Below are 14544 nucleotides of genomic sequence, written 5' to 3' on the forward strand. Positions count from 1 at the left end.
CACCCCTTGCTGCCCCCCCCCCATCCCCCTGCATGCCGGTGCAGAAGCCCCCCACCCGTCCCCGGTGCGGACCGGCAGCCCCCCGCCCCCCCGCCGCCGCCGCGCTCACTCTTTGCCCTGTCGCCCCACCCGGTGGCCACCGGCGGCACTGCAGGCGGCGAGGGCAGGTGGCCGCCGAGCCCGCACCGCCCCGCACCCCGCCGAAGCACCCCCTCCCTGCAGGGTGCCTCCCCGGGTCGGCCCGAAGCCCCCCACCCCCCCCAAACCTCTCCCCAGAGCATCTCCCGAAAGCATCTCCCGAAAGCATCTCCCTAAAACACCTTCCCAAAACACCTTCCCAAAGCATCTCCCTAAAACACCTTCCCAAAGCATCCTCCTAAATGACTTTCCCAAACCACCTCCCAGAAGTCCGTTCCCGAAGCGCCCCTCCAAAACACCTTCCCTAAACACCTTCCTAAGTGCCTTCCGAAAGCACCTTCCCCAAATTCCTCCTGCCGCACTGCCCAGCGTTCCTTGCCCCGCTGAGCAAGGAACAGGGATCCTTGGGCTCCCCGGGACCCCCCCCCCCAGAGTGGGGAGCCCCAGCTGCAGCCCCAGATCCCACCAGCCAGCCCAGCTGAACCCCCTGCCCTGGGCCGGCCAGCCCGTACACCTCAATGGGCTCAGATACCCCCCACTAAGCAAGGAAAATGGGGGACGGAGGGCTCAGTTCTCCCCTTGTCCCCCCCAACTCGGCGCAGAGGGGGATGTCATGCATCTCCCAGGGCGGTGACAGCCAGCGTGACGCCAGGCTCTGCACCAGACCTGGGCTGGGACGGCAGGCTGAGAGTCACAAAAAAAAACATTTAAGAGAAGCACATTCACCTCCAACAGCTTTGCTTCGGCCCCTGATGGCAGCACCTGCCACGGAACCCCCCCCAGGGACCCCCAAACTGCAGGGCCAACCATAGACATGCCCAGCAAAGAGGGAGGCCTTGTCTGCCTCGCTCTCCTCCTCCCTTTCCCAAGGGAAACACCATCCCCGAGATGGGCTCGGCCCCCCCCAAAGCAGCAGCGGGTGTGAACAGAGCTCGTGTCCCGAAACGTCTCCCGCTGCTTTGTAAGTGTGTGAAAATGCCCCTACAAGGGGCTGGGAGAGGGACAGAAATAAGCCACCAGCACATATTTTCATAAGAAAACTGTTTCTTTTCCCGCTGGTGGAAATTCAAGAATAAGGGGGAAAAGCCTGAAAAAGAAATGGGTTTTTAGGGGTTTCTCTTTTTTTGCAGAATTCCCCCTCTCTGGAGATAAAGCCATGAGAGTCCAGAGGGAAAAAAAAACGCCTTTTCCAAGGTCAATGGCAGAGCTGAAACCAGGTCACCAGGGCGCTGCCGCGGCCCTGCCCAGACACTCCCGGCTTTGCCCCAAGTTTTACTGTAATAATTTTATCATCAAATAAAGCCAAAAGCCTGTGAAATTGCAAATGGGGTCAAGAACATAACGGAGGAGCAGTTATTCAGGAGAAAGGGAGAGGTGACGGCGCCATCGGGTGATATTTTTGATAAAATTTTGATAAAACCAGCCCAAAGGAGCGTTCGGGTGACAGATGCTGCTCCCACCGGGAAGGGGCGAACACAAGGAACCCATCGCCTCGGGATGCGGCCGAGCCCGAACGCAGCAGCAGCAGCAGCAGGAGGTTTGGGGCTCGACGCTACCGGATCCCACATCCCGGGGCTCAGTCCCACCTTCCCCATGAGGTCGGACCCCGGAGTCCAATTCTGCAACACAAACGGGACCATGAACTTCCCCGCTTCTTCCCACGCCAGGAGAAAGCAGGAAAATTCAGGGCAAGGAGGGAACAACCTGCCCCAGGCAAGGCTCCCCCCGGGGCTCCCCGGCTGCCTGACGCCGCTCTGTGCCCTAAAGCGGCAAATTTCTCTCTTTTCCAAATTTAAAGGGTTTTGACTTCCCCGGAGCGGCCGATGCTCTCCCTGCAGCTCCTGAAAAACTCCGGCGCTGTTAAATCCCGGCTGGAGAGAGCAGCAGAGAGTCCCGTAGGTTAAATGCAACGCTGCATTACTTGGATATCCTCATTATTAGTGAATGCGGGGTTGTTCTGCCTTTCCGGGTCATCCCTGGCTCCTCTGTCACAGGAGGGTAAAAAGAGGTGCTTGATTTGCTCCCTGCACACATAACCTCCCTACGTGCATCTGCCTTCCCCCTCTTCCACGGCTGCTGCCGTCCCCGGCAGAGCGAGCTGCAGCCGCCTCGGCCGCACGGACAGAGTGGATGCCCTGAAATAATCCCGGAGGCACGCCTAGGTAACATTTTATTTTCTTTTTTTTTTTTTTCCAAAGGGAGCAGCTGCTTCTGAAGTTGCCTTTTCTTTTTCTCACTGTTGAACGCTTGCTCGTGCCCCATCCCTTTTTCTTAACCCGCTGATCGTTCTCGTCCCTGTCTCACCCAGCGCAGGCAAAACCCACCGAAAGGGGAACTGGGAGGAACTGGAAACGCACAAGCGCGATTTTGGATTTTCATATCCCATTCAGAGACTGGTTTTATCGCACTGCTCTCACACCATGGTGCATGGGCCTCCTTCTATTTGATTTTTTAAAAATCTATTTGATTTTTTAAAAATCTATTTGCTTTTAAAAACTCAAATTCACCCAAATAATTTTTGAGCCGGGACTCCCTGCTAAAGCTCTGCTACAAATGTTGCTACTTATTTTTCAGGCTGCTGGTGTGTTTTATTTCTTGTGGGCGCTAATATTCTCTCCCCTGACAGCCCTTTTGCAGCTGATTCGATAACCTCGCTGCGACGGACCGCAACACGCTTTCTAACCGCTCAACCACCTGGCCGGCAAACGGGCACCGCGGGACAGCCAGCACGTACGGAAGCTTTCCATGGCCGAGAAATCCCATCGCCAGCTCCTTTGTATTTTAACCACAGCCCCTGCCAGGCTATAATGGGGGGGGGTGAGGCGGTGGGGGGGGAAATAACCACATTTGCAATTTAATTTTTCCCACCAAATCCGCAATTTTGTTTTTTTGCAACCAAATCTGCAGTTTAACTTTTGCTCCTTCATCACTTTTGGTAATTTTCCCCCTAAAAGTGTGCCGGAATCCGGGGGAGGGTCCCGGCAGCCGGCGCCCAGCAGCCAGCGTGTCCTCCTTGGAGCGGGGTTACACCATTTCCCCCACCTGGGAATAGGCCCCTGGTTCTGGTCTAGGGCTTTGTTTTGCTTTGTTTTCTGTGTTTTGGTTTTTGTTTTTTTAACCAGGCGCCTCTAAAGCCCTGCAATGAAATTTCGAAGTTGTCATCACTGGTTTTTTCACCCCTCAGATGAAAGAAAACAACAACAAACCCCTTGGGCAGAAGCTGTTCAGTAAAACCCGAGGGCAGCGAAGGATGGGGAAGAGCTATTTCGTTGGCGACTGGGTGCAGCTCCCTGGTACTGAAAACCTGATTAAGCAACCAGCTCCCATCAGGGGGGTGGAAAAAAAAAATAAATTAAATTAAATTAAAATAAAATAAATTAAATTAAAATAAAATAAAATAAAATAAAATAAAATAAAATAAAATAAAATAAAATAAAATAAAATAAAATAAAATAAAATAAAATAAAATAATCTGTATGATTTTTGCCACTTACCAAACCTTGAAGCCCAAGTTGACTTCAGCCACCCCGAAGCCGTAGGTCCCGCGGACCGCTCCCCGCACCGGGGAAACCCGCAGCATTTTATAGCGTGAAAGCTGGGGTGGTCCCCGCCCACAGGGTGCTGCCTGAAAATGAGTATTCATAAGCTTTTAGGGACGATGACAATGTAAAGCTTCCTCCGTGCTCCCCCAAGCCCCCGCTGCCGCCCGCCCGCCCGCGTCGCTGGCCGGGGCCCCTCCGGCCCGCTTCTTCCTCTCCTCCATCACTCTGCTGCAAAAACTCCTCATTTTTATTTAAAAAGCTCAAATAGGCTCTCAAATATCGTCTCCCCCACTCGCACCCCTTGCAGGAGCCGCTTGGGGGGTTCTTTTTTTTTTTTTAATGCTTCTTTTTTCCCTTCTTTTTCCTTCTTTTTTTTTTTTTTTGAAAAGCCTCCGAAACCAGAATGTTTCTGCAGAGAGTTTATCAAATTACATTTGGGGACAAAGAGCTAAAGTGCATTTTCTTGAAGGCTTGACAATTGGGGAGCCATCAAGGAAATGAAAAGAATGACAGAAAACCAAAGGCTTTTGTCAGATGGAGAAACGCCATCGAGAAAAGCCAGGGTTGGGGGCCTTTATTTTTGTTTTGGTTGGATTGCCTTTTGACTTTCTTTTCCCAGGTGTTAAAGTTGGGGCTGTGGGGAGGGCAAGGGAAAGCCGCTCCGTTTTGGGGTGGGGGGGGACGACTTTAAATGGGGGGAAGCCTCCTCTCGTTTATTTTTTAACAAGATGCCAGTGTTTAAATGAAAAATGCAGCCCCTTTAGAAACGTGAAGCTGCCGAGATAATGACTGCGATCGCTCTAAGACTGGATGGGAACAGGTGATATTTTTTTTTCTTCCTTTCTTGTTCCCATCCTTTGTTCAATATGAGACCGAGGAGAGACAGAAACGCGATCATGTTGATATTCCCCTTTCTGTGCATACGCCTTCTCCCAAGGAAGAGCAGCGCGGCCTCGTCCCACTCCAGGCGTTAGGGAGGGTGGCTCCGGAGACACGCACAAAGGAAATAAAATCCCTCGACTCATGTTTTTTGTTTTTACATCTCGCAGAGCGAGAAGCGGGGCGTCTGGGTCCGCTCGTAACGGGCTGTCAGCGCCGAGCTCTGGGCGGTCCCGCGGGAACACGCTCCCCGCAGCCCCTCGGGGTTATCCCACCCACCGCTTCACTCCCATCCCCGCTCCATTTTCTTCCCCAAGGTGCCACCCCCACATTGCAACAGCATTTTTGCGGTCGCCCTCAGCCCCTTTCTACCTCCCCAAAAGCCATCCCGGCCCTCCATCCCTTCTTCAAAACCAAACGCCGGGGCAATAAGCCAGTGGCCAAACGCTTCGATGCCCCTTCGGAGCATCCCGAATTCCGGGCAGGCACCCCCATGGGACCCCCGCTCGGGGGCGTTGGCGGGGGCTGCACACAGCAAGTTTTGAGCTTCTGTTGCCTTGGTTTTTGCTCAGTTAGGAATATTTTGCATGTTTTGTCTCCCCACTTATGAAAATAGGAAGATTTAAGCTCCTCGGTGGGTCAGATATGCCGGGATGCGACCGCCTTTCCCTGCGAGCTGGCAATATTTTCTGTACGTTGTGAATAATCTCAGGTATCCAGAGCCTTTCCTTAAATATCTGCTGCTTTGAAATGTCTTTTGAAGAAGAAAAGACTCTTTTCCCAAGTGTCCTCAAATTTCTTGCTTGCTTTCTGGATCATCTCCTATTTTATCTTCCTTTCTAGTATCTCTGCAAAATCATTGCCCTAAAAAAAAAAATCTGGTTTAAATGCCTTTCTGACAACCCAGCCTGCCAGCCCTGGCTGGTACTTATTCTCTCTTTCCTAACAAACTTCCTTTTTTTATTCTGCTACCAGCAAAACCAATTCTCCCAAATCTCAGCCCATTTTGAAAACCATCTGGCTTTTCCCCTGCCTGGGTCTTCTGCGAGCAGCAGATAATTACTCAAAAGGGTGGGCTGCGAAGGATTTTTGCATCATTGCAAGAATACAGCCGCTATTATTCTACATGCCATGCAGCCTTTTAGAAAATTAAAAAGGCATAACGAGAAACATCTTACCCTGCTCTGAAGGAAAATAAACTACGTTGAAGTTTCTCCGTCTCAAAAGAAAATGTCTCGGGGTAATCCGAGACAGGGACGGGCCGGGAGGGAGGGAGCGAGGGGTACACGTATGCTTGCATATATTTTCAAGAGATGAGACTTTGAAGATGCTGCTGAAACGCTATTTCTATCCCAGACCTTTTAATACAAAACACTGCCGAAGAGGCAATTTCAAGGACACGCTGAGTTGGAATAAGTCAAAGTTTGCTCAGGAACCTCTTTCTAAGGCCAGGTTCTCCTCGCTAAAAACGCCGGGTGCACGTGAAGGGGGCTGGGATTTACGCCATCATCCCAGACTTTCACCCTTCTCTCCATGCTAAAGATTCCCACTGTCTCCCTTTCCCCTCCCTGCTCCTTCCCCGTCTCCCAAACTCTTTCAAAATCCTTTGAAAAAGAGTGAAAAAAATAATTCGTAGAAAGAGAGCAGTGGAGACCATCAGCTTTTGCACAGCAGCTCGTGATTTTAAGGGCTGGAGCTGCTGCGCACATTAACCTACCCCTGGCGATGCCCTACTGCCAGCTCCCGTCCCTCGAGCCCTGCCTGCTCCGCTTATTAAATCCCACTGGGAAAAACAGGGAAGAAAGGGGGGAGAAAAAGAAAAGAAAGAAAACAAAACACAACCCAAATGAAAAACACATCAAGCCTCAAACGAGAGGAAGTTCAGCGTGGGATTCATTGTCTCCCCAAGCGCCGAAATGAAGGGCTTGGCTTGTGCCGGGCACACGCTGCCATCCAGAGACACAGCCCGGCAGCGGAGCGGGGCTCCCCGCCGAGGAGATGCTTTCCTAAAGGACCCCCCCAAAAAACCCCACCTTTTCCCCTCCGTACCTTTTAAAAATTTCTTTTCTTTTGGCTCAAATATCCGAGAACGGCGGCCGGCTCCAGAGCTTGCCCACAGGCTGGAGCAGTCAGGGTGTTTAGGGCGCCCGGTGGTTGGGGCACCCAGCATTTAGGGCACCCAGCAGAGCCCACGCTGGGTGAGGGACACCCCCCGCTAACCCTGCACCCTCCCAGCCTGCAGCACCTGCATCCCTCCGGGCCAAGAAGCCTTAAACAGAGGGAAGATGCTCTGGGATGGGGCCACCCCTTTGCTGCAGTTCTGGGCGACGCACCCAGGCACCTGCCGGTGGCACAGAGGGGGACCGCGGGGTGGAAACCCCACTCGGGGTTCCTGGGTTTGCAACCTGCTCAGAAGTGGGTGCCCACAGGTGCAGGATGGTGCCCCTGGGCCGAAGGATGGTGCTGGGGGCTCACCCAGCCCCGGGGACAAGAGGTGGCACCAAAAAGCAGGGGAGGGGAGGGATGGGTGTCTGTTGTCATAGTCAGACAACGCCAGGCCTGTGTCCCACTGTGGCTCAAGAGGTGGTTGAGATTTTTTTCAAAAAGAGAAAAAAAGAGCCATAAACCAGCTCTTTTTCCCTCAGAATTCAGAATTCAGCAGTTTTCAATTTACTTTTTTTTTTTTAGCAAAGGAAGAAGAAGGGACATCTTCCCCCTCTGTGGCCCGAAAATGAGAGGGAGGTCCGTGAGAGAGGAAAGGGTTTGGGGAAGGGGAAGAAAACAGCTTTTTTTCTTTTTTTTCTTTTTTTTTTTTTTTTTTCCCAGAACAGGTCTTTCTAGTTTTTGGGAAGTTTCGGGAAGTTTTGCACTTCCCTCACGGACACATGGAACGAAGCTCGAAGCAACACGGCTTATTTTCTTGCAAAAATGCTTCAGCGCCCTTCGAGCAGCACCAGCCTGAATCTTGCAAACTGCTTATGTGACCTTACGATTAAAAGGAAACCTGCAGAATAAATAAAATAAAAGGAAATTTAAAAAAAACAACACACACAAATTTAAAAAAACATCAAATAAAATAAATGAAAAATAAAATAAAAGGAAACCCACAGAATAAAATGGTATTTCACCCACGGATGAGGCAGGGTGATGCTGGCCCCGAGTATTTCTCTGTCTCCTGAAACACCCACCGACGGTTTCTCTGGCCCATCCCAGGATCACTGAGGATCACTGAGGTGTTCAAGGAGGTTTTCCCATTCCCCTCGCAGAACTCAGTTTTCTTTTAAGGAAAACCACCTTAAACCCAAAATCGATCCCTGCTCCCAGTTAAAAATCAGGGAAAGAAATTCATACCCGGTTTAAGCCACATTTAGGTTTTCTGAGAAGGCAAAATGCATCTTCCTGCATAAAATAGCCTGGATTTATGAAGGGAACAGAAATTGGTAGCCTCAGCAATTAGCAGGTGCTTCGTGGAGCGCCCCGTTGGGCTGGTTTGGTTGCACTGGGACAGGATAACTGGGAGGCACTGCCCGCCTTCTGCATCCCCGCCTCCTGTTTGCACGACGGTGAGCAAACCCAGAAATGAGGATTAAACAGCCAGGGTGACGAGGCCCCAGGAAAAAAATAAAAAGGAAAAAAAAAAAAACCAAAACCTTTGCAAAGCGTTTTTCGAGGCCCGGGTGAAACCGTATCAAATCTCCAGAGCTGGCAAGCAGCGTGGGGAGGAAGTTGTTAACATTTTGGTGTGAGAAGGTACCTGCTCATCCTTTCAGCCTCCGCCGTGCCCCTCGCCATTCAAGCCGGGCACGTGAACGGTTACGGTTAAGAGCACAAAACCTTTGCACAAAACACCGCGGAGTGACCCAGTAGCTAAAAGTTCATTTGCATTCATTCACAGTCCCGAGCGAGGTTCAGCGCTATCACCGCAGACCCGCTCCCCCTCCTCTCCGTCCCCCGCCCCGTCCCCCTTACCTGTCCCGTGAAAGGTCCCTCTCTCCTGCTGAAGCTCAAGGGATCGTGCTGGGCTCAAGACCTATCAAGTGACAGAGCAAATAATTCACTCTGAAAGAGGATGCATCCCCAGGGCCGGGCACTGAGGCCTCCAAAGAGGCGGCTCCGCACTGATTCGGGAGGCTTTGCTCTGCCGGGAGAGGCACGGCGTATTCCCAAGTGCTTCCAGCTCTTGCTGCTGCCCGTGGAACTGGGGAAGGGGGTGGGGATTCCTGGGATGAGTTGGGAAACGATCAGGGATTTTATTCCCCTCACCGCATCCTTCCCTGCCTTCTGATGGGTGATGGGGTTTAAACCTAGGAGAGATGGGGCATCTGGGTTGGCATGAGTTTAGCTTGCAAAGAGCAAGTTTATTTGCATCTGCCTCCTGTGGGAACCCCCTGTCCCCCTTGAGGGTCTCCAGGAGTGCTGAGGTGCTCCCTGGGATGCTCTCCCCGAGAGGTTTCCCCAGGAGAAGCTCTCCCCTCCCTCCAGAGGGACATCACAGTAGCATCCTGGCAAGTACTCCTCAGCTCTTGATAGAAACTCTGCACCCAAGGTTACCTTTAACATGACATCAGTGCCCCAAAACCTCCTGCATTTGGAGCCAAATCGGACACATCCTCCTGACCAGGAGAATGAGGGGGATCCTGATGAGGCATCGTGGGCAGCGATGGTGCAGGCAGCTCAGGGGGACCACGTCTGGTCCTGCACCACCCTACGCCTGCATCACCAGCTCTCAACGTGGGTGTGCGCCGGAGGATGGACCCACGGACGCGGTGGTCCTCCAGGATGAGGGAGCAGGATTGCTGCCGGCGGTCCCCGCTCGGGCCGCGCGGGCTCAGCACCGCGCGATGCTCACATTGCACAAAGCCGTGGCCCGGAGATGGGCTGTGGCTTACAGGGACGCATCCCGATGCTCAGAGCTGCTGTAAAATCCGCAGGGCGCTGGGACATCCTTCTCAGTCTCACATTGTCTACCTCTCGCGCTAGACGGTTCTCATTAAGGCCCGCAATTGATCTCCTGTCTTTAAAGGAAACAAGAAAGAAGGAACAAACCAAAAGGGATCCTCCTTCCTTCAGCCCAGGGGAACAAATCTGGCTTTAATTTCTTTTCCTTTTGTCATTCCAGTCGGGGATTTCACTTTAACGACGCTGCCTTCCCCATTCCTCTTCTTCTGCTCTTCGAGAAAGAGGAAAGTACCCCCCCTGCTTTCTATGTTTCCTCCCTTTGTTCTCTGATTTATGAAAGGACTTTTCTCTCCCTGTATCTTTCTTGTTGGGAGTCAAGGGCCCCCAAAAAAGTGGTGGTCCCCACCCCGGAGTTCAGAAGAGCCGCTCTGTGGCTTGCTCTGATGTTTCTGACTGGCATGAAATATTTCATCTCCACTGGGAAGGTGCTGGAGGACCACACCTTTGGAGCTATCCTTTGGGAGAGGGCTTCAAATTTATGCTACTGAATGGCTTTGATTTCCAGTAGTGGGAGAAAATCCACTCCAGCACCCAGTATAATTCACACCCAAACAGGTAGGAGGAGGCTGACAGCCAGATCCACCGGGATTAACCTCCCCAGGACATTAAATCCTGCACGGCAGTGCTGTCAAAGACCCAGGAGGGATGGTAAAAACACCTCCTTTCCCTGACCGGTGGGCAGACCCTCGCCAGCACAAATCACGGTGGTGCACATGGGGGGTGTGAAAAGGAGCCTGCGCCGCTCCGAGGGAGCGTGATGATAATACCAGGAAAAAAAAAGGGATTTAGGGGTTAAGGTGGGAAGGGGCATGGAGCCTTTTAAGCAGAAAATGAGACCAAAATATGTTTTTTTCATTTGGCATATGCATCAAAAAGGTATTAAAAGGAAACGGTTAAATATCTCGTTAATGAAGATGAATGATGCCTGAGATTTGTTTTTAAACAGTTCAAAGCAGTTTTTTTCTGACCTCCCAAAGTGTGTGTGTGGAGGGGGATCTCAATGGCTTAAAATGTTCCTTTTTTTCTTTTTTTTTTTTTTTTTCTTCTTCTTGTTTTTAAAGCAGCTTAAACTGATTTCAGTGCTGGAGCTGCTGCTGCACACCCTGGGAGGGAGAGATCAGGCTGGGACATGAGAAAAAATCAGTTTGCTGAGTGCAGAAACACACCAGGGATCTTGGGGGCTGCTCTGCAAATCCACACTCTCCATCACACGATGAGATGTTCATAGCTGGGACTGAGCAAGCTCCCTCCTGAAAGAAAAGGAAGCACACACGAGAGCCTGGGAAGAAATGGCTCCAGGGGATGAGGCATCTCTCATCCCTCTAAAATCACAGCCGGACCTTCCCCAGATGGCAAGCTCTCCGAAGGATGCAGGTTGTCCCACCGCTATGCTCACCATCACCATCCCGTGGTCCAGGCATCCCAGCCTGGGGCGCCAAGCCTCGTCCTGGGGGCCAAGTGTCCGCCCGAGCTCTCATTCACACAGTCAGACCCCCAGGCTGCCCCATGAATCCCAAGCCCAAAAGAAAAAGTATCCCAGCACCTGCGAAGGCCAGAGATGGGAGGGAGCGGAGGGCAGGGGAGGAGCGTGTTTTCAGATTGGTTTTTGATACACAGCCTAAAATAAGGCACAGAGGAGCTTCTTTTAAGAATGATTGCATTAAAATAGCCCTCTCCATTACACAGACACTAATAGAGGCTCAGTGCATTATTCCTATCAAAGTGCAATTTGCATTTACAAAGGGCTCCTGGGAAGTGATGGATGGGGAAGGAATGGAGAAAGGCTTGTAAAGCCGAGCGTGCTCATCTTGGAGTAACTTTCAAGCACAAGGCGGTTTTTCTTACACCTTCCCCTCCAAAGAAACTCGTGACGTCTGCTTAAATGAACATTCAGGCTCTCGCCTTTCACCCCGCAGCCCATCAATAAAAGCCGGAGGAGCGGAGGAGAGGGGATATTCATTTATCTTCATTAGGACTCTGGCCAGCTCCTCTGATCACCACGTCGGCGTCGCCGGGAAGAGAAAAAGCTACTGTTCCTCTCCCCGGCTTCCCTGCCCGCGCACACACACCCTGCCACCGGCCCCGCGAGCATCCCGGGGTGGTGGGACCCTGCTCAGCACCTGCCCTCAGCAGAGCGAAAAACGGGCTTTGGGGGTTTTCCCCCTTTTCTCTGCTCCTTTGCAGAAGCCGAGCTCCAGGAGAGGAGTGGGCAGCGAGGGGAGGGTGGAGGAAAAAGCAAATGAATGTTGTGAGATACCCATCAGCGGAGGCAGATTAAAGAGGAGGGGAACCCTATTAGGCAGAAGATGAAATGGGTGATGTCTGGCCTCAAAGCTCAGCCCCCATCACCGGTCTCCATGTTACCTGCCGGCATTAGCTGTTTGGAGGCCCACTCCTGCTTCCGACGAGGGGATTCATTCTGGGAGAGGTGCTTCACCCTCCCTGCTCTGCTCAAGGTTTCCTCCCATGAACATGCTGAAAGTTTCCCCCCTTCAAAGCCCTCTACAAACCTTGGTGTGACGCTGAGGAACAGAGCCACCGCCTGCCCTGCTCAGGGATGTCACACAATCGTCACTGGATGCTCTCCCACCTCTTCCGTGAAGGATGCTCCTGGCAGCCAAGTACTGGCAGTCAAGGACTTACGGCGTGAACAGAGACCTCGGGTTTGGCCTCCATATCCCTCCTGAAACCCATCAGCAGCTCTCTGAAACCCCCTCCTCAAACGCACCCGCAGCTGCCCCAGCTCTCCCTGATCACCCAGAGAGACACACAGTTCTTCTTCGAGCCATGATAGATTTTTGAGCCTTGATAAATTTTTGAGCCTTGGTGGCTTCCAGAGGCAACAAAGTCTGTTGCCAAGTAACACCTTGAAGACTAACCAGGGAGACCAGGCCTTTAAGAGATGTCAGATGTCAAATTTAACCTACCTTTTTGCACCACCAAAGGAGAAGACTAAATTTTTAAAAACACTTTGCACACTTTGTGCTGCCTGGGGGTTCAGTGTTCCTGTGTTTAGGGTCTCGCAACGTCCCTGGAGATGGAGGTGGAGAGCAAGAATATCACACCTAAAAAGCAATTTCTTCTTTCATCAGGTACTTCCCACTTCTGTAAGGCTTCTTCCAGTGTCTGTCAGAGCAGTCCTCTCAGCATCAAAAAGACAGCGTCTGAAATGGGAGGAGCCCACACGGCAACACATTTCATGAGCTGGAGGAATCACTTTACATTGGAGAAATCCCAAGGGGAGCCCACCGCTGACAGTGGGCATGGTTCATCCCACCTACGTGGAGCTGTCGGCAAACAAGGCGTCTGACTTTGGAAGTCCCCTGGTACTTTCAGAGACAGAGGCATCTCCTCCCAGGTCTGGTGTTTCAGAGGTGCAGGATCCATTCTCCCATGGAAGTGCCCGTGTCTTAGGACGGGATGAATCTCTCCCTGGAGGTGCCTCATGGCCTGGCACAGCCCCACTTCAGCAAGAGAAGGCAATAAAAAGAAGATAAAGGGGGAAGGAACTCTGGAGTAAGTGTGATAGGAGACTGCAGCACTCTCCGGTCTAGCAAGGACATTCACTGGGAGGACATTAAGATTCACATCATACGGGTTTCTTTTGGCTGAACATAACCATTTCACCCGAAAGCATCTGTTCTGCCTTCCTCTGTACTCAGAGTGACACAAGTCATCTCATTCTGACTTAGCCACCTAAAATCAGTCAGGTGAATCCTAGGTGGGAAAGCCTACTCTTAACCTCCAGCTCTAGAAAGATCCCAGGGGTCTAACATTGGGTGAGATTAGTCCCTCTCCCACATTTAGATGAGCAAGCAGGATTCAGGGTCCTCAACACACAGGCATCGTCTTCCCAAGAGTAATGAAGGAATTGGGTGGATATTATCCCTTCTCATCAGTCCTGGGACCATTTTTCTCAGATTTTTTTTCCTCCCCTGCTTCTGTCTGGGGGGTCCTAAGCCATATGCCAACACCAGCCCCAGCAGAGGGGTACACAAAGCGTGGAGAAAGGGGTGATCCCTTCCCTTTCAGCCCTGGGTAGGGCTGGGTGACCTGAGGAGGACCAGCCCCTGCTCTGGCCACCACAAGAATCACCACGGTCCCCTCTGCCCCACCATCCCAGCTCACCCCTCAGCTTTGTTCATACCAGCAAACACACCCTGGAAAGAAAAAAAACCAAAAAATACAGCTTGTAACTGCTGGGCACTAAAGATGATGGATTGAAGAGCAGTAGTGCTCTCACACCGTTTTACAGGCTTCCCTGAGAGCAGCTCCTCTGCTTCACAGGTAATTATTGCCTCTATTTTCTCTCTGTTTTATGGGATTGATGACCATATCACCTCTGCCCTTCCTAACCTATCGTTCTGCCTGACAACCACCTTTTTTGCCTAATTGCCCAGCTGACATCATTAAGTCATACTCAGTCATCCTCAGCCAGGACTTGGCTTGAAGCATGCTCTACTCTGGGCCCACAGAAAGGTTCACGTGCCTGAAAACATGTCCAACTCTACTCCAGAAAATATTGCTTTTACCTAAAGCCCCACCTCAAAGCTTCAGAAATGGGACAGAGCAAATGAATTTTTCTCTCACAGTTCATCTGCGCTTGGGGTCAAAGATGGCTCGAGCATCTCTCTGCTTCACAAAGTCCTGCGGGAGAGACGAGGACACACCACACGCTCTGTTCACAGAAACAAGGAGTTTTGTAACTGTGCGTGCTACCAGGGAGGAGGGATGATGGACAGAGGTGCAAGGATGTATAGCTACTTCCATGCTAGCCACCACTCAATGCATCTGAAGGCTTACTCTTGTTTGCTACCTTCCCTCCCACCTCAGAGCCGTTCAACTCTGTCAAGCCATTGCAGCTTTCCACTCCCAGCCCCAAGCAGCATTATTTTGGTTCTTTTCTTTTCCTGTTTGCCAATGGAGGAGCGTGTTTGAATATGGCATTTCCTTTGCAGACAACGCATAAAGAGCTGGGAGTAGTTATCTGACCAAGAATGACCTTCAGCCCCGTGTTCATGCTCAT

This window comes from Phalacrocorax carbo, chromosome 4 (genome assembly GCF_963921805.1).
Source record: "Phalacrocorax carbo chromosome 4, bPhaCar2.1, whole genome shotgun sequence".
NCBI classification, from domain to species: domain Eukaryota; kingdom Metazoa; phylum Chordata; class Aves; order Suliformes; family Phalacrocoracidae; genus Phalacrocorax; species Phalacrocorax carbo.